Source organism: Chiloscyllium plagiosum, unplaced genomic scaffold, assembly GCF_037043375.1.
Source record: "Chiloscyllium plagiosum isolate Xiang-an unplaced genomic scaffold, Cpla_swu_hap1 HiC_scaffold_24, whole genome shotgun sequence".
Lineage (NCBI taxonomy): Eukaryota > Metazoa > Chordata > Chondrichthyes > Orectolobiformes > Hemiscylliidae > Chiloscyllium > Chiloscyllium plagiosum.
This window is the reverse complement of record NW_028270162.1, coordinates 1,986,169-2,005,361: the sequence shown is the minus strand read 5'-3', so window position 1 is coordinate 2,005,361 and position 19,193 is coordinate 1,986,169. Positions and strand designations below refer to the sequence as shown.

Sequence of the window (19,193 nt, the reverse complement as noted above, 5' to 3'; positions counted from 1 at the left end):
CCCCACTGTAGAGAAAAAGACTTTGCTATTCACCTTATCTATACCCCTCACAATTTTATAAACGTCTATAAGGTTTATAGACCTCCTACAGTGCAGTGAAGAAGTCCCAGCCCATCTAGCCTATTTTTATTAATCAAACCCTCCATACCCAGAAACATTCTGGTAAATCTTTGCTGAACCCTCTCCAATTTAACAATGTCTTTCCAATAACATGACATCCAGAACAGTACAATGTACTCCTGATGAGGCCTCACCAATGTCTGTACAACATCAACATGATATCCCAACTCAAAGGTCTCAACAATGAAGGCAAGCATGCCACACACCTTCTTAACCATCCTATTTGTGATGCAAATTTCAAAGAATTATGTACCTGAACCCCTAGGTCTCTATGCTCTGCAATACCACCCAGAGCTCTACAACTTATTGTCTAAGTCTTGCCTTTGTTTGTTCTACCAAAATGCAGTACCTCACATTTATCCAAGTTAAACTCCATCTGCCACTCCTCAGGGTCTTGTAAAATGCCTAATGTAAAACCCCTGTTTAAGAGGAGGAGGCGGCAGGAGATAGGAAACTAAAAACTGGTGATCCTGACCTCAGTCATTGCTAAGGTTTTAGAGTCTATTATTAAGGATGAGATCACTGAGTACCTGGAAGTGAGTGATAAAATAGGGCTGAGTCAGTACAGCTTTGAAGAGAAAATGAGGTCTGCAGATGCTGGAGATCAGAGATGGAAATGTGTTGCTGGAGAAGCGCAGCAGGTCAGGCAGCATCTAGGGAACAGGAGAATTGACGTTTCGGGCATTCCTGAAGAAGGGCTAATGCCCGAAACGTCGATTCTCCTGTTCCCTAGATGCTGCCTGACCTGCTGCGCTTCTCCAGCAACACATTTCCATCTCAGTACAGCTTTGTCAAGGGGATGTCATGCCTGCCAAGTCTGAGAATTCTTTGAGGTGGTAAAACAGCAAGTTAGACAAAGGACAGCCAGTGGACGTGGTCTATTTGGATTTCCAGAAGGCCTTCGATAAGATGCTGCAGAGGACACTGCTAAATAAAATAACAGCCCCTGGATTTAGAGGAAAACTACTGGCATAGGTAGAGTATTGGGGATAATGGGGTCTTTTCCAAGATGGCAGCTGGTAACGTGAAGTTCCACAGGGGTCAATATTGGGATCACAACTGTTCACATTATACATCAATGATGTGGACAAAGGAACAAAGGGCATTTTTGCTGAGTTTGCAGATGACACAAAGATAGGTGGAGGAACAGGTTATGTTGAGAAAATAGGGAGGCTGCAGAAGAACTTAGACATGCTAGGCAAGTGTGCAAAGAAAAGGCAGATAGAATACGGAGAGAAATTGTGAGGTTTTACACTGTGATCGGAAGAATAGAGGCGTAAATTATTTTCTAAACGGGAAAAGGTTTGGAAATCTGTAAAACTAATGGACTTAGGAATACTAGGTCAGGATTCTTTCAAGGTTAACATGCAGGTTCATTTAGCAATTAGGAAGGCAAATGCAATATTAGTATTGATTTCAAGAGGGTTAGAATACAAGAGCAATACTGATGAGCTTGCATTTGGAATATTGCGAGCAGTTTTGGGCCCCATTTTTAAGGAAGGATGTGCTGGCTTTGGAGGGAGTTCAGAGGATGTTTACAAGAATGACTCCAGGATGAAGAGCTAGTCATATGAGGAGTGGTTGACAACTTTGAGTCTATACTCGATGGAGTTTAGAAGGATGAGGGGGGGATCTGATTGAAATTTACAGAATACTGAGGCCAGAATAGAACAGATATGGAGATGTTCCTACTGGTAGGAGAGACTAGGACCCGAGGGCACAGCCTCAGAGCGAAGGGTCGACAAGTTGGAACTGAGATGAGGAGAGATTTATTCAGCCAGAGGATGGTTATTCTGTGGAACTCACTGTCACAGACGGCTGTGTAAGCATAGTCATTGGATGTACTTAAAACAGAGAGAGATAGGTTCTTGATTAGTAAAGAGATTAAGGATTATGAGGTGGGAGAATAGGGTTGAGAAACATATCAGCCATGGCAGAGCAGACTTGATGAGCCGAATGACCTAATTCTGCTCCTATATCTGACAGTCTTATAAATGGTTATTGTATCAAAGATTCATATGTTGCTGGCACTAAGTTGTTCATCAGCAGCGTCAATAGGCATAACTTTCCTTTCACGTTAACAGTCTACTATCGTTCTCTCCTGAATGCATCAGCTGCCATTGGGGTACTTGTTTCTTCTTGGCCCAATTGCACAGACTCTCCCACTTGGGTATAGGTCTCTCACAGAGTCATACAGATGTACAGCACGTAAACAGACTCTTCGGTCCAACTCGTCCATACCGACCAGATATCCCAATCTAATCTAGATCCATTTACTAGCACTTCACTCATATCCCTCTAAACCCTTTCTATTCATATACCTATCCAGATACCTTTGAAATATTGCAATTGTACCAGTCTCCACCACTCGCTCTGGCAGCTCATCCCATACACACACCACTATTTGCCCCTGATGTCCCTTTTAAAGCTTTCCCTTCTCACCCAAAACCTATGCCCTCTAGTTCTGGACTCCCCCAACCCAGGGGGAGTCTATTTATCCTATCCATGCCCCTCAAGATTTCATAAAACTCTATAAGGTCATCTCTCAGCCTCTAATGCGCCAGGAAAAAACAGCCCCAGCCGATTCAGCCTCTCCCTACAGAACAAACAACAAAGAACATTACAACACAGGGACAGGCCTTTTGGCCCTCCAAGCCTGTGCCAATCCATATCTTCTATCCAAACCTGTCACCTATTTTCTAAGGATCTGCACCCCTCTGCTCCCTGCCCATTGATGTATCTGTCTAGATATATCTTAAATGATGCTATCGCACTCGCCTCTACCACTTCCGCTGGCAACGCATTCAAGGCACTCACCATCCTCCGAGTAAAGAATTTTCTACTCATATTTCCTTTAAACTTTTCCCCTCTCATGTTGAACTAGTGACCCCTAGTAATTGAGATCCTCACTCTGGGAAAAAGCTTCTTGCTATCCACCCTGTCTATATGGAGAAAGTGAGGACTGCAGATGCTAGAGACCAGAGTTGAAAAATGTGGGGCTGAAAAAACACAGCAGGCCAGGCAGCATCCGAGGAGCAGGAGAATCGACGTTTCGGGCATAAGCCCTGAAGAAGGTCTTATGCCCGAAACGTTGATTCCCCTGCTCCTCGGATGCTGCCTGGCCTGCTGTGTTTTTCCAGCACCACATTTTTCAACCCTGTCTATATGTCTCATGATTTTGTAGACCTCAAATTAGGTCCCCCTCAACCTCCATCTTTCTAATGAAAATAATCCTAATCTACTCAACCTCCCTTCATAGCTAGTGCCCTCCATACCAGGCAACATCCTGGTGAACCTCCTTTGCACCCTCTCCAAAGCATCCACATCCTTTTGGTAATGTGGGGACCAGAACTGTATGCAGTATTCCAAATGTGGCCAAACCAAAGTCCAATACACAACTGTGACATGGCCTGCCAACTCTTGTACTGAATACCTTGTCCGATGAAGGAAAAAGCTCCTTTCCTTTTATTCCTGCATGGGATGAGGGCATCACTGGCCAGGTCAGCATTTGTTACCCATCCCCAGAGGGCAGTTAAGTGTTAATCACATTACTATGGAATCTGGAGTAACATGTAGGACAGTCCAGGTAAGGGCTGCAGTTTCCTTCCTTAAAAGGAAATTAATAAACCAGTTTTTTTTCTAACAATCAATAATGGTTTCATTGCCATCATTAGACTCTTTATTATAGGTATTTATTGAATTCAAATTCCACCATTTGCCATGGCAGGATTTGAATCCGAATTCTCAGAACATTAGCTGAGTTTCTGCATTAACAGTCTAGCAATAACACCAATAGGCCATCACTTCCCCAGTATCAAAAGGGAAAGGTATTGCTTATTCTGCCGAAACCTGGAATTGAACCAGGGACTTTTAGATCTTCAGTCTAACACTTTCCCAACTGAGTTATTTCAGCTATTTCTCCCATCACAGAGGAAAATGTAGAAACAAAATAAGTCCAAAATAAACTGCAAGACTTAAACATTTCTAAACCAAATATAGAGTAAAGTACCAAAAGTCTCCGGTGAAATGGTTAATATGTTTATACAGTAAATAAAGTACATGTCTTGAATTATGTATCAAAAGAAAGAAATCAATATTTAAAATAGAACTCCGAATTATAATACTTTGTATCAATTTGCATGAATTATGTTAAGCATGTTTGGAAAAGGTGCAAGAATGGTGAACTATATTTAACATAAAAACAGCACGTTCCCACTTTGAATTAAAGACAATAAGAAAATTGCATACAAAACCAAAGGGTTTCTTTTTATTTGCCTTTTTGTAACAGCTTGTGATGAGTGGAATTTTCTTTTCTGATATACTATATTTAGATTCAATAAAGTTACTTTTAAAACAAACTTTAACTTAAGATGCATAGATGAAAAAATGTTTTTGGCTAATGATTCTCATCATAAATGTTTCTAATAGCACATTCAGAATCATTCATCATCTCAGCGACACTAGAAGCAATAATTGTCATAACCCGTAGAACCTGTTCCTGAAACCAAAGGCATAAGCCATAAATATTGTGTGGTTATATACCACTCATACAAGTTTATTTTGAGGAAAATGATAGTTTTTGTTAAAATAATAATTTGAAAATCTCAAGTATACAACAACTACCCTTTCTCATGAAAATACATTGCAATTAGAAAAGGCTTAGAATGCAAACAGGAGGAGCCAACATTTATATGCAGCTGCAGCCCAGTCCTAGTTTCACAGACCTGAGAAAATCTCTAGAAGACAGAAAGATTAGGAGCACCTAACAGATGCCTTTAAGACTCTGAAAGGTTTAACAAGATAGATGTAAAAATGTGATCTTTCCAGTTGTGAAGTCCATAATTCAAGTTATAAATTCAAGATAGTAATAAATCAAGATTGTAAAAGAAATAGTCATACTCCTGAAGGTGAGAATGTGGAATGCATTACTACAGGAGCTGGTGTGGAAAACAGCACTGATGCATTTAAGATGGAGCTAGATCAGTTCATGAGAGAGAAAATAAAGCTGTGTTAAAGTGGTGGGATGAAGAGAGGTGGAAAGAGATTTGTGCTGAACTTAAATACTGCCAAATGGCCTTTTCTACAACTTCAAAGTCTACTAAATTCAAAGCAAATGTACTGCACTTAGCTTGTTCCTAAATAAAGCTGGCCTTATCAGATAAAACATTCAAATTTGGTTTTGCTTGAGACAGGAACAGTTTCTCTCCCAAGGCAGAAAATCAACTATCTCCAATCTGTACATGAGATTATCAAAGTTTATTTCCTGGTCAAAATTTCAAAATAAAAATGTCACTGAAAATATACTCTGTTTGAACTCAATAAAATGACAATAATGGCAACGAAAATTCATTTAAGGTTTCTTTATATTTCTTGAGTCCAGAGTCTTGAGAAATGGGGTATAGATATTTTTAAAGCCCCATCTACTTCTTCATCAAAATTTAGCCAATGACAAAAAAAAGCCAAAGCAAATTTAAAATATAATTCTCTTCTCATGTCAAATAACAGACACCCAAAAACAGTTTCACAACAGCAGTTGATGCAATTGGTAAAAACTCAAAAACAAAATTAAAGCAGTTTAAAAGAAAAAACACTGGCCCAGATTTTTTAGTCAGTAATTGCAGACCATGAAAAAAAAATCTGCCGACATAAGATCTAGCAGTCTCCAGTTCCCATTTCCCAATGTTAATTTTATTCTGCTTTCAGTTGGAGGGGAGCTCTGGTATCCAGCAACAATGAATCATCAAGCAGGCTAAACAGTTAATCAGTGAAAAATCAAATGCTACAAAGTCAGAAAGTAAAAGGTTGTCACTTTTTCTCATTTTACAGCAAAAAAAAATTGGGGAACATGAAAACTGAAATATCATAAACTTATTTGAAAAATCTGGAAAGTTTTTGCATAGATTGGGAAACATCTGACATGTATACATTAGCTTTTCAGAGCCAGAAAGGGTGTTCAACAATAACTGAATTTTAATAGACAGTTACATTGCATTCAACAAAGTGTAAAATTAACAGTGTTCACATTGAGACTAAGAATACAAATTTTTCATTTGCCAGGGCTTCAACTGTGCTCCCTCGGAAGCAGGGAATGGTTGACAACCATGCATGGATTGCCACATTGTACTGCACCTGATGAGTTGCTGGAGGTTACTCTCAGTGAAACAACTGCTATCTTTGCATTCTTAAACTGTCAATACAACCACAAAATCTGGGGTATTCATCTATTGTATTGAACGTGTTTTACACTAATGGGAAGTTTTCCACGCTGAGCACCAACTTGGGGAGGACTTAAATGTACATCACCAAGAATGGCCAGGAAGCACCATAACTTTCTGAGCTGACCAAATCACCTGAAAGACATAACTTCTAGATTGAGGCTGTGGCAGGTGGGAATCTAAAAAGGGAAAACTACTTGACGCCATCTTCAGTAATCTGCCCATGACAGTACAGGTAGGCATAACCACTGAACATTCCTTGTCCATACTCCTTTAGAATGTTGGTGATGTCACACAACACAATGGAGGGCATTCCTCAAAGTGAACTTGGGACTGGACAGAGTTTGCAGCAGTCAGTATCACTGCATTGATGACTGGGAGCAAAGTTTCGTTTAAGCAGTACTGACCAGCATTGACTTCCAGTTTCTGAAGCTGTTGCCATGGATGGACCTCAGAGGTCAGATCAGCAGAAAAAAAATTAGAAGGAACACTGACGAAAAGAAGCATGCAGCAGTTAGTAATACTTTGAAGCATGCTGGGGAGACTGCACAGCATTAGCATCACTATGAAGTAGACTGGGAGGTGTGCACAGTGGTCAGCATCGCAGTGGAACAGACAGGGAACAGCGTGCAACAGTGAGCATCACGATGAACCAGACTGATCAAGACTAAAACAGTGCAAGGTATAGCACTTTCATAAAAAGGATGGACCTTTCAAACAATGGAGAGAGCGCACGCGGGAGAGAAATGTTGTTGTTGAAGTAACAGTAATTAGCATTGTTGGGGTAAAGGAGACTGTTCACTGCAGCAAAGACAGAATCATAAAGGTTATATCACATACCTGGAACCAACGAGAAGAGCATCTCTTCTGCACTGGAGAAAAACTGAAGAGAAACTGAAGAGTGGGAAAGGAAGGACCCAGTTATCATGGTCCACCAAGATACCAACAACATAGGCAGGACAACAAAACACTTAGCAAATATGAGCACTTGATGGGCCAAGGAACGGCAGATGGAGTTTAATTTAGATAAATGCAAGGAGCTGCATTTTGGTAGGGCAAATCAGGACAGGACTTACAGACTTAAAAATTAGGTCCTGGGGAGAGTTGCCAAACAGAGAAACCTCAAAGTGCAGGTTCAGAGTTCCTTAAAAGTGGAGTTCCAGATAGACAGGATAGTGAAGATATTGTCAACGTATTGAGTATAGGAGTTGGGCGGGCACGTTGCAGCTGTACAGGACATTGGTTAGGCCACTTTTGGAATACTGTGTTCAATTCTGGTTATCCTGCTTTGGAAAGATGTTGTGAAACTTGAAAGGGTTCAGAGAAGATTTACAAGGATGGTGCCAGGGTTAGAGGGTTTGAGACATACGGAGACAATAAATAGGCTGGGGTGCTTTTGCCTGGAGAATCAGAGGCCAAGGGGTGACTTTATACAGGTTTATAAAATCATGAAGGGCATGGATAAGGTAAATAGTCACGGTCTTTTCCCCAAGGTAGGCATAGGTTTAAGGTGAGAGGGGAAAGATTTAAAAAGGGACCTAAGGGGGAATGTTTTCGTGCAGAGGATGGGGTGTGTATGAATCACAGAAGCATAGAATTCCTACATTGTGTAAACAAGCCATGAGGCCCAACAAGTCCACACTGACCGTCTGAAGAGTAACCCACCCAGACCCATTCCCCTACGTTTACCATTGATGCATGCACCTAACCTACACATCCCTGAACATTATGGGCAATTTAGCATGGCCAAATCACCTCACCTGCACATGGTTGGACTGTGGGAGGAAACTGAAGCACCCTGAGGTAGCCTATACAGACACAGGGAGAACATGCAAACACCACAGAGTTGCCTGAGGCTAGAATTAAACTTGGGACCCTGGTGCTGTGAGGCAGCAGTGCTAGCCACTGAGCCACCGTGCCGCCCTAAATGAACTGCCAGAGGAAGTGGAGGCACGTACAATTACAACATTTAAAAGGCATCGGATTTTATGAATAGGAAGGGTTTACAGGGATATGGGCCAAATGCTGGCAAATTAAACTAGGGTCTGTGTTGTACATCTGTATGATTGAGGGCTAAATTCAAAAGCAGAACTACAAAAGTTATGTATGGATTCCTACCAGAACCACATGCAAATTGGTGTAGGTTAAAGAGGACTAATAATTAGATTTAACGAGTAATGGGTTGAAAGGTTTTTGGGAGCAGACAGAAAAGTGATCAAGAAAGAACGAGAAGAGATTGGCCATGATCATATTAAATGGCAGAGCCAGCTCAAGGACTGAGTTGCCTACTCCTTGTCCTTTTTAGGGACTCACCTGGCTCAAAGGTTGGCGAGATAGAAATGGGTTACAATTTGTGGAGTACTAGCACGAGGGAAAAAGAGAAATGATCCATTGGGACAGGCTTCATTTCAACCATGCTGGGACCAATGTCTTGCTAAATCGTACAATTGTGGATAGGGGTTGAAATTATTTAGGGTGGGGAAAGATTCAGTTGAAGAAAAGTTTAGAAAATCAAAAAGAAATGATACATCATAAGTGCAGGACAAAGAAGAGGTGAATGATAATCAAAGTTAGATAGGAAAGGTAGAAAATAGTGGAAGAGTGAAGCAAAAGTTAGAACCAGAGAGAGCAATCATCATAAAAAGTTTAAGGCTGCTTATCTGAATGCATACAACATTTGTAATAAGATGAATTGATACCACAAAGGGTGGCAGAGGCTTGGAACTCTCTCCCACAATTGAAAATTGATGCCAGGTCAGTTATCAGTTTTAAATTGGAGATAGTTTTTATTGTTTAGCAAAGGTATTAAGAGATATGGACCAAAGGCAGGTATCTGTTCTCATATTTCGAAATAAAACACAATTAATATGACTTGATAGCTATTACAGAGATTTTGACCAAGGCTGCAAATTCAATATTCAAGGGTATTTCACATTCCAGAAGAATAGGCAAAAAAGAAACATAGATGGGAAGACTTGTTAATAAATAATGATATCAGTGTGTTGGGGAGTAATGGTAAAGATGCAATTGATCATGGTGTGGAATACATTTGCATGGAAATCAGGAATGGAATGGCAAGGGAAAGAAGTCACTATTAAGAGATTTCTATAGGCCCTGAGCAGTTGCCTCACTACAGGGGAAAGTATAAACCAATATATAATGGAGGCTTATAAAAGGTTTGTATATTGAATAGACAAATCAAACGAGCAAGGGTTACTTGGAAGATGAATTTCCACATTCCTAAATAAAAAATGAATACAACTTAATAGCTATTACCGAGATGTGGTTACATGGTGAGCAAGACTGCAAACTCAATAGTCAAAAGGTAAACATAAACAAAAAGGGAGCCTACCTGAGAATCAGCTATTTTAAATCTAGCAACATGTAACAGGATGAGATTAATAATAGATCACGTAGTGAAGGATCCTCTCGGGGATAGCAATCACAACCTGAGACATAGAATTTGAGTCTCAGGGAGAGAAACCCAAGTCCTCATCTTAAATAAGGGCAATTAGAGAGCTATGAAGAGAGAGTTACGTAAAGTGGGCTGGCAAAACAGATTAAGACGAAAGTCGGTGGATGAGCAGTGGCAAACATTTAAGCAGATATTTCACAACACTGACCAAATATTTCTTCCGGGTCAAAAGACCCAATGAGAAGAATGAACCACTTGTGGTTAATAGTCAAGGCAAGTATCCAATCAAGAACTAAGCAATACAAAGCAGCAAAAATTAGGTAGGCCTGAGGTTTTGGAATTATTTTATGAATCAGATGTATTATAAAATATGGAAAAATGGGAAACAGGTAAGAAAAAAAAACAAGGAAAGGAAAGATAATGTAAACAAAGATTTTGCACTGGTCTTCAAGAAACTATAAACATCCCAAAGGTAGCGGATAAGTAAGATGTTAACGGGAGGAAGGATCCTGTAACAGTCTCTATCACAAGGTACAAATTATTTGACAAAACTAATGGGACTAAAAGCAGGCAAGCCCACAGCATCTGATGGCCTGCATCCGAAGGTTTTAAAGGAAGAGGCTGCAGAGATAACGGAGGCATTGATCAAAATTTCCCCGAATTTACTGGATTCAAGGAACGTTGCTTCAGATTTGGAAACTACTAATGTGATACCAATATTCAAGAAGTGAGGGAAACAGAAAATTGAAAACCATAAGTCAGTTAACCTAACACCTGCCATTAGGAAAATGCTTGAGTCCATTATTAAGAAAGATAGTATTTGGACAAATAGAAAAGCTTAATGCAATTAAACAAAGTCAACATGATTCTGTGAAAGGGAAATAATGTTTGACAAATTTATTGGAATTCCTTGAGGAGATATCAAGCAAAATTGACAAAAGAGAACAGGTAGATGCAGTGTGTTTGGATTTTCCAAAAGGCATTCATAAGAAACACAAACTAGCAGGATTGGCTATTTGGCCCTTTGAGCCTGCTTCTCCATTCAATATGATCCTCTATCTCAATGCCATATTCCTACTTTCTCCCCTTGGCGTCTTCAAAATCTAAAAATCTACTGATCTCTGAATTGAATATATTTAGTGACTTGGTCTCCACAGTCTTCTGCAGTCGTGTATTCCACAGGTTTGCGACTCTTAGACGTTTGGACAACTAGATGAATAGGAAAGATTTAGAAGGAAATGGACCAAACCCAGGAAAATGGGACTAGTTTAATTTGGGAAACCTGGTTGGCATGGACCAAAGAGACTGGTTCCATGCCATATGATTCAGTCCAAAATGATCAATCCAATATCCTGAGACTGTGACCTTTGGGTCTAAACATTCCAACCAAGGGAATTATCTTTCCTGTTCTTGTCTGTAAAACCAGTTAGAATTTTAGATTGTTTTAAGGTGCCAAATTATTGAACGACATAGGAGCTCAAAGTATTGGAGATAATGTATTAGTATGGATCGTGGATTGGTTAACACAGAAGGAAGAGTCCTGATTAATGGGACTTTTTCAGGTTGGAAAGATATAGCTACTGGACTGCCATTAGGATTAGTCTTAGAGCTTCAAATATTTATTATTTATATTAATTCAGAACAGAGGACATTATGTGATATCTCCAAATTTGCTGACAATACAAAACCAGGTCGGAGGGCATGTTGTGCTGAGGACATTGGGAATCTGCAGTGGGATACTGACAGGTTGAGTGACTGGCAAAAACTCAGCAGGTGGACTTTAATGTATTCAAGGATGAGACAGGCAGAATCAAAAGTAGATGAGAAAGATGCCAAAATAAGTGTAGTGCAGAGAAGTCTCTTTGTTCTTGCTCATGAAACACAAAAGATTAGCATGCATGTCCAGCAAGCAGTTAAGATGGCAAATTTGATTTTTTTCTTGTCTTTTTGCTAGGGGTTTGGAGCTTTAAAATAGGAAATTCTGGATTAGTGGTGCTGGAAGAGCACAGCAGTTCAGGCAGCATCCAAGGAGCAGCGAAATCAACGTTTCGGGCAAAAGCCCTTTATCAGGAATAAAGGCAGTGAGCCTGAAGCGTGGAGAGATAAGCTAGAGGAGGGTGGGGGTGAGGGTGGGGGTGGGGGTGGGGGTGGGGGTGGGGAGAAAGTAGCATAGAGTACAATGGGTGAGTGGGCGAGGGGATGAAGGTGATGGGTCAGGGATGAGAGGGTGGAGTGAAAAGGAGATAGGCAGGGAGGACAAGTCCTGACAAGTGCTTGGATGCTGCCTGAACTGCTGTGCTCTTCCAGTACCACTAATCCAGAATCTGGTTTCCAGCATATGCAGTCATTGTTTTTACCTCTTTAAAATTGGAAAGTCCAGTTACAATTATACAGTGTGTTGGTGAGGGCCTATCTGGAGTTCTGCACGTAGATTTCGTCCCGCATTTAAAAAGAATATACTGGCATGGGGGGGCAGTTCAAAAGAGGTTCATCTACCTGATTCCTGGGATGAAAGGGTTGGCTTACTAAGAACTACTAAACAGTTTAAGTCTTTATTAATTCAAATTTAGAAGAATGAAGGTTGAAACATATAAGATTCTGAGGGGGGCTTGACAGGATAGATTTGAGATAATGCTTCCACTATCAGAGGAATCTCAAACTAATGAACACACTGACAGAACAAGGGGATACTCATTTAAAATTACATTGTAAAGGAATTTGTTCTCCCTGAGCACAATGATTGTCTGGAATTCTTAACCCCAGAAGCCAGATCATAAAGAACTTAAAAAGGTGAAGGACAGATGTTTTAAGTATTAGAAAGCTGACAACTATGAAAGAGAAATTGAAGCATGAAAGCTGGCAAGAATTAGGATTTAAGGCTTGGGCAAATCAGCTTTAATCTTGTTAAATGGCAGGACAGGATTAAGGGGCTGAATGGAATACTCCTGGCTACATTTGTCATGTTTGTTGCCACAAGGATTGTGCAATGGTCACTAACAGTTATGTACAAACACATCTGCGTAGGCAGTTGGTGAGGATGAGGGCAAAAATGTTTTTGCTTCACCATCTTCCACAGATCCAACCTAGCAATTACATCCTTTAGGATTCAGTCACTCAGTCGTGGTGCTGCTGAACCACAGTATCACAGACATTGAAGTCACCTACCCAGCATTAATTGCTCCAGGGAATACTGATGGATTTTCAGTTCTGTCACGGTTACTTTAATAGACTCCAGGGACAGGACAAGGCTCACCACCTTCACCTGGACAGCAGACTGTTGATTGGAGGGAGCCACGAGAGGCAGCTCCATCCCATACTCACACTTCACCCCAGGAAAGGGGGGTCCATACTCCTGACCACCCCTGGGGCTGGGGGTGGGGGTGGGGGTGGGGGTGGGGGAGTCCCACACTCTCGCCGCCCCCACCCCCCGGGTCCCACACTCTCACTGCACCGCCCTCCCCCGGGATGGGGGGGGGGGGGGTCCCACACTCTCACTGTGACCCCGGCGATGGGGGGGGTCCCAGTTGGATTTAATTTTAAAGGTAACTGACATTCACGAGCACGAGCGCGGGCGCGGGTGCGGGTGCCGCGTGCCGGCGCCGCTTTACCCCCAACCCCGGCGTCTCTCTTTCCCAGTAAAACACAGCGCGCTCACCTCCCGGAGACACTCCGCCCGAGCTGCGGGACGTCCTCGCCAGGCCGCTTCACTCATACTGCCCTTCACCCTTTCCGTCCACTCACACCGAGATGTGCCAGTCCGGTTCGCCGCTGTGGAGACTCCCGTCCCCCTCTCCGTACAGTCCAGAGCCGACCCCTAGAGTCGCTCCGACCAACTGCCGGAGGCGGCGGCGGCAGCTCCTCCCCGGGAGGACAGCGCCACCTGCAGCGCAGGAGTCTTCAATGCAACAGCATCAACAGGCAGAGTGTGACAGCACCGCAGGAGATGGGGAATTGGGACAACACCCCAAAGATCAGGAGGCTTAATAATCAGAAAGCACAGATTATTTACCAGCGACAACAAGCAAAGGGAAATGATGAGTCTGACTTTTTAAATACAATCAGTTACGATGTGCAATGCACAGAGCAATGGAAGCAGGTGCAACAGTAACTTTCAAAAGAAAGTTGGATAAATACTTGGAAACCGAAAAGCAAAAGTTGTTGGGTATGAATAAAGACTGAAAAAGCACAACTATTTGGTGGTCTCTTTCAGAACGTCGACACACATATAGGAACCTTCCCAAACGAAAGCAATTCAAACCATTCCAAGTGTCTCCCCCTATTGTAAATACATCATCCCTGATAGCATTTGCTAAATCTCTGCACCCTTTCCAAGGCCTACACAATTTTTGAAAAGTGTACTATCCCTGAAATGTCCACAGTGATTTAAGGAGGCTTTGCCTAATTGTTATTGTTCAAGTCTGAATATTTATAAAGCTTAGAATGCACTAAGGACCCATCTGAAGTGTGAATCTAGAAAATATTGCAGACAGCAAGTTTTGAGAACATTTGTAGCTCAGGTTGAGCTTATGGATGTCAGTTTGCTTGCTGAGCTGGAAGGTTCGTTTTCAGATATTTTGTCATCAACCCAATGGTGGCACCAACCCAAGGAAACCCAAACACACTGGGTCACTAACACCAGTGCTTCACCAGAGCTTCACTGATGATTTTCTGATGTTTCGTCACAGTATGGTGACGAAACATCAGAAAATGAAACTTCCAGCTCAGCGAGCAAACATACATCCACAATGTTGCAGACAGCATCATGGAATGACCTCAACTCATTAGATTAGATTACCTAGAGTGTGGAAACAGGCCCTTCGGCTCAACAAGTCCACACCAACCCTCCGAAGAGTAACCCACCCAGGCACATTTCCATCTGACTAATGTACCTAACACTATTTTTGGTCTTACAGTAGGATAAAAAGAGGGCTGAAGGGTCTGTACTGTGCTGTACTGTTCTACATTCTGATGTATATTTTTCTAATTTTGCTCATGACACAAAACTAGGCAGAATGTGTGTTGGTTTGAAGTGAATTTAGAGAGGCTAAATGGTATGGCAAAAACATAGTAGATATAGTACAGAATGGAAAAGTGTGAAGTTATCTACTTTGGTAGGAGGAACTGAGGTGCTGAGTTTTTCTTAGATGGTGAGAGATAAGAGAGTGTCATTTTCCAAAAGAACTTGAGCATCATTGTTCATAAATCACAGAAAGCCAACATGCAAGTACAGTAAGCAATTGAGAAGATAAATGCTATGTTAGCATTTATTACAAGAGGATTTACTATACATAAGTGAAAATATTTCACTTCAGTTGTCCAAAATTGTGGTGAAACTGTTTAGGTCCCCCTATTCAAGGGAGTATAGCCTTGCCATGGAGTATGAGCAGTCCAGGTTCACCCGATTAACTCCTGAGGTACAGGACTATCCTAAGGAGCAATTGTATTCTGGATGTAGGTTTGCTCGCTGAGCTGGAAGGTTCACATTTAGACATCTCATCACCATACTAGGTGACATCTTCAGTGAGTCTCTGGATAAAGCATAGGGTCATACAGCATGGAATCAGACCCTTCGGTCCAACCTTTCCATGCCGACCAGATATCCCAATCCAATCTAGTCCCACCTGTCAGCACCCAACCCACATCCCTCCAAATCCTTCCTGTTCATATATCCATCCATCCATCCAAATGCCTCTTAAATGTTGCAATTATACCAGCCTCCACCACATCCTCTGGCAGTCTGCTTTGTATTTCTATGTTTGGGTTTCTTTGGTGATGTCATTTCCTGTTCTTTTCCTCAGGGAGTGATAAATGGGGTCCAAGTCAATGTGTTTGATGATAGAGTTCCAGTTGGAATGCCATGCTTCTAGGAATTCTCATGTGTGTCTCTGTTTGGTTTGTCCTAGGATGGATGTGTTGTCCCAGTCAAAGTGGTGTCCTTCCTTATCTGTATACAAGGATACTAGGGAGAGAGGGTCATGTCATTTTGTGGCGAGTTGATATTTGTGTATTCTGGTGGCTAGTTTTCTGCCTGTTTGTCCAATGTAGTGTTTGCTACAGTTCTTGCACAGTATTTTGAAAATAACATTAGTTTTGCTTGTTGTCTGTATAGGTCTTTCAAGTTCATTAACTGCTGTTTTAGTGTGTTGGTGGGTTTGTGGGCTACAACGATGCCAAGAGGTCGAAGTAGTCTGGCAGTCATTTCCGGTGACTGTATTCTCTATGACTTTGAAGGATGACAGGTAATCTAACTGAAACTGACAAAATTCTTAAAGGGCTAGATAGCATGATGCATGATGGATGTTTCACCTGGGATTCTAGAACATAGGAACAGAGTTTCAGAATAATGAGCAAACCATTTAATACGAAGTTATTCTCTACCCCATATAGCTGTGGAGACCTAGTTATTGAGTATTTTCAAAGTCGAAATCTAGTATCTGATTATCAATAATGACGAGGAAGAGGGAAGTAATAGGAAAATGCAAAGGAAGGTGATTATCATGGTCTATGAAGTCAGAACAGACATGAAGAACTGAATGGCTTACTCCCTTCTCTCTCTCTCTCTCTCTCTCTCTCTTACACAAGCTTACACATACAAACTTTAGTTTTATATCTAAACATAGATTTCTTTTGGTGTTGTAAAATGTAAAGTTGTAAAGTGTTGTACAATCTAAATTAATTTCATAAATTTAAAACAAAGTTTTAAAAGTTAACATGTGAAGTAGCCAATTAAAATAAAACAACTGCATACATTGCATACTTTAAAAAGTTTACTTAACAATCTATTGAAGAATACAAACCTTTATTTTGTTTTGACATTTTATTCATTTCCTGTCTTGGTTCAGGGCCAAATAAGTCATCATTCTTTATAATTAAACAACCTAATAATGTGGATCTTCGTAAGTCATGTAAAAACAGCCATGTATATTGAGTTTTTCATTTTTCAGGTCTCAGTGTGTTTTTTAGCTAATTAAATAATGTTTGAACCACAGTCACTGCTATCATTTAGGGATGGCAAAAGACAATTTGTACATAGCAAGAACCCACAAACAACAATGATCAGTTTTCAGAAATATTGTGAATATTGTTTAAGGGATAAGCAATGGCCAAGACAGAGGAGAACATTCTTGTTCATCAAATGTGATCATTTACATCTACTGAGGGGGCTTCATCTTATTCCAAATACAAGCCTCCCAATGGGGAGCACACTCTCCGTACTGCACTAATCAGTCATCTCAAATTATAGTTCAAATCTCTGGAGAAAAATTTGAACTTGCGTTCCCCTCAGTGTGAGTCAGCTGCTATTTAAGACTGACAACATGGTTCAGTATTCAACTGAGATGCAGATTTTTCAATTCATTTCAACTGTCAAAGAGAAGAAATGAAATCCTAATTTTCACCAAGTTAATCCATAAGCGAACATTCAACTGAAAAGAAAAACTACACCAGCTGAACAAATAAAGGATCTAGACTCCTCTGATCTATATGACTCCTTCATACACAAGGGTTCAAACACAAGACTGCCCTTATCTGTTTATAGTCCAACAAGTTTATTTGGAAGCACTAGCTTTTGGAGCAATGCTCTTTCATCAGGCAGTACTCCACAACCACCTGATGAAGGAGAAGCATCCCAAAAGTTAGTGCTTCCAAATAAACCGGTTGGACTGTAACCTGGTGTCGTGTGATCTTTAACTTTGTCCATCCCAGTCCAACATTGCACCCCCAAAACTTATCTGTTTCAATCTGATCTATCAAATCCAGGGCTTCTGAAATGAGGTCAGCATGTACTTCTGAATGAGTCACATTTGCATTCCCACTCTCAGATATTTGCACCTCACCCTGACACCCTCTGCCACAGGCAATGGCAAGGAGAAACCTTAAACAGACTTCTCAGTTACTGCCCAGAGGAATCCAGAGAAAAAACAGCAGCCTGAGACGACTGTGCACAAAAGTAGAGGTCAAATTCTGATACAATCCAACAAATACAAGTTGATTGGTCACTATGCACGCACAGTTAAGATTAGAGTGGTGCTGGAAAAACACAGCAGAGGCTCATTCCTGATGAAGCGCTTTTTACTGAAAAGTCAATTCTCCTGCTTCTCCGATGCTGCCTGACCTGCGGTGCTTTTCCAGCACCACTCTAATCTTCACTCTAATCTTCAGCATCTGCAGTACCCACTTCCGCTACTATGCATGCGCATCTGTGTTATATGCAAAGACTATCTGTTTTCATCAATCCTCCTCACACCACTGCTGAAAAACCCTTAATCATGTCATTATCACTAGGTTTGACTGTTCCAATGTAATCCTGGTTAGAATCCCACATTTTACCCTCCATTATCATAAAGTCATCCAATACTCTGATGCTAATGCCCTTACATCAATTCCTGTTCATCTATCTAGTTGGTAGATGGATTGGATTTATGAACTCTTTCCAGTGTATTTTACACACATGGATAAATTTCCATATTGTCTGATGCATTTCCAGTATCATTGCTGCTCAGCAACAATTAAGCTAGGGAGGCAATGGTTCATGGTTTAAGGTTCACAAGCCTCAGCTCTACAGCAAATAAGTTAATAGAGCTCACGGATTTGATGTAAAGTACACCGAGTTGCATCATGTCAACTGAGTGAACTAAACTAAATGGGTTTTATGAGGCCAGAAGAAATCCACATTAATCCTAATGGTATTATTGCTAGAATATTAATCCAGAGAAGTAGGTCATGTTCTGGGGACCCAGGTTCAAAGTGCACCATGGTAGACGGTGAAATTTTAATTTGATAAACAAAGCATCTAGGAATATGAGCTATACGCTTAATGACCACCGATAGTTGATTGTTAGAAAACCCATCTGGTTCACTAGTGTCCTTTGGGGAAAGAAATCTGCCAGCCTTACCTGGTCTGGCCTACATATGACTCAAGACCCACAGCAATGTGGTTGACTTTCAAATACCCTCTGGGCAATTAGGGATGGGCAATAAAAACTGGCCTGGTAGTGACATCCGCATCCCATGAATGAATAAAAAAAACCTACTAACTGGAGACAGTAAGTGAATGCAAGAAAAACTATGTGGAGAATCACTTCCTGATTGGTTGCTTAATCCAGCATCACTATCAAGTAGATGAGAACGTTGCCGTGATTCACGTGTGCAGTTCTTGCAGCACGAAAAGCAGTCATTCTAGTATCGGCATTCAATTTTTAATAAGTTGCCCAAATTTCATTTTATGATATTATATACTCAAACCTTGTTGGCCAACAAAAGAAAGCCTAACCTGGTTTAGTAATTAGAAAGAAACTTGGAGATTGAGTGATGTTAACACTGTTAAAGATATTGGCATCACTTTCACAGATTCTACAAAACTTGCTGCAGGAACCAAAAAGTAGATAAATATGTAGCTTTTTCTTTCAAGATATTCTCTTTGAATTAAGACACTTCATTGCAAC

General features: G+C 41.0%; 1 protein-coding gene across 9 annotated transcripts in view; it reads right to left on the bottom strand.

The window, feature by feature from the left end:
* pitpnm2 (phosphatidylinositol transfer protein, membrane-associated 2) overlaps positions 1-13,919 on the bottom strand; it is a 489,130-nt gene extending 475,211 nt beyond the window's left edge. For 3 of the 9 annotated variants that reach the window (XM_087999835.1, XM_087999834.1, XM_087999839.1), the window contains exon 1: positions 13,406-13,918. The gene's annotated coding sequence lies outside the window, so the exon portion shown is untranslated. Of the gene's footprint in view, positions 1-7,175; positions 7,230-13,405 lie in introns of all 9 variants that reach the window. The other 6 variants (XM_087999844.1, XM_087999841.1, XM_087999840.1 and 3 more) reach the window with 4 other exon arrangements.
* Between the last annotated feature and the right edge of the window lie 5,274 nt (positions 13,920-19,193).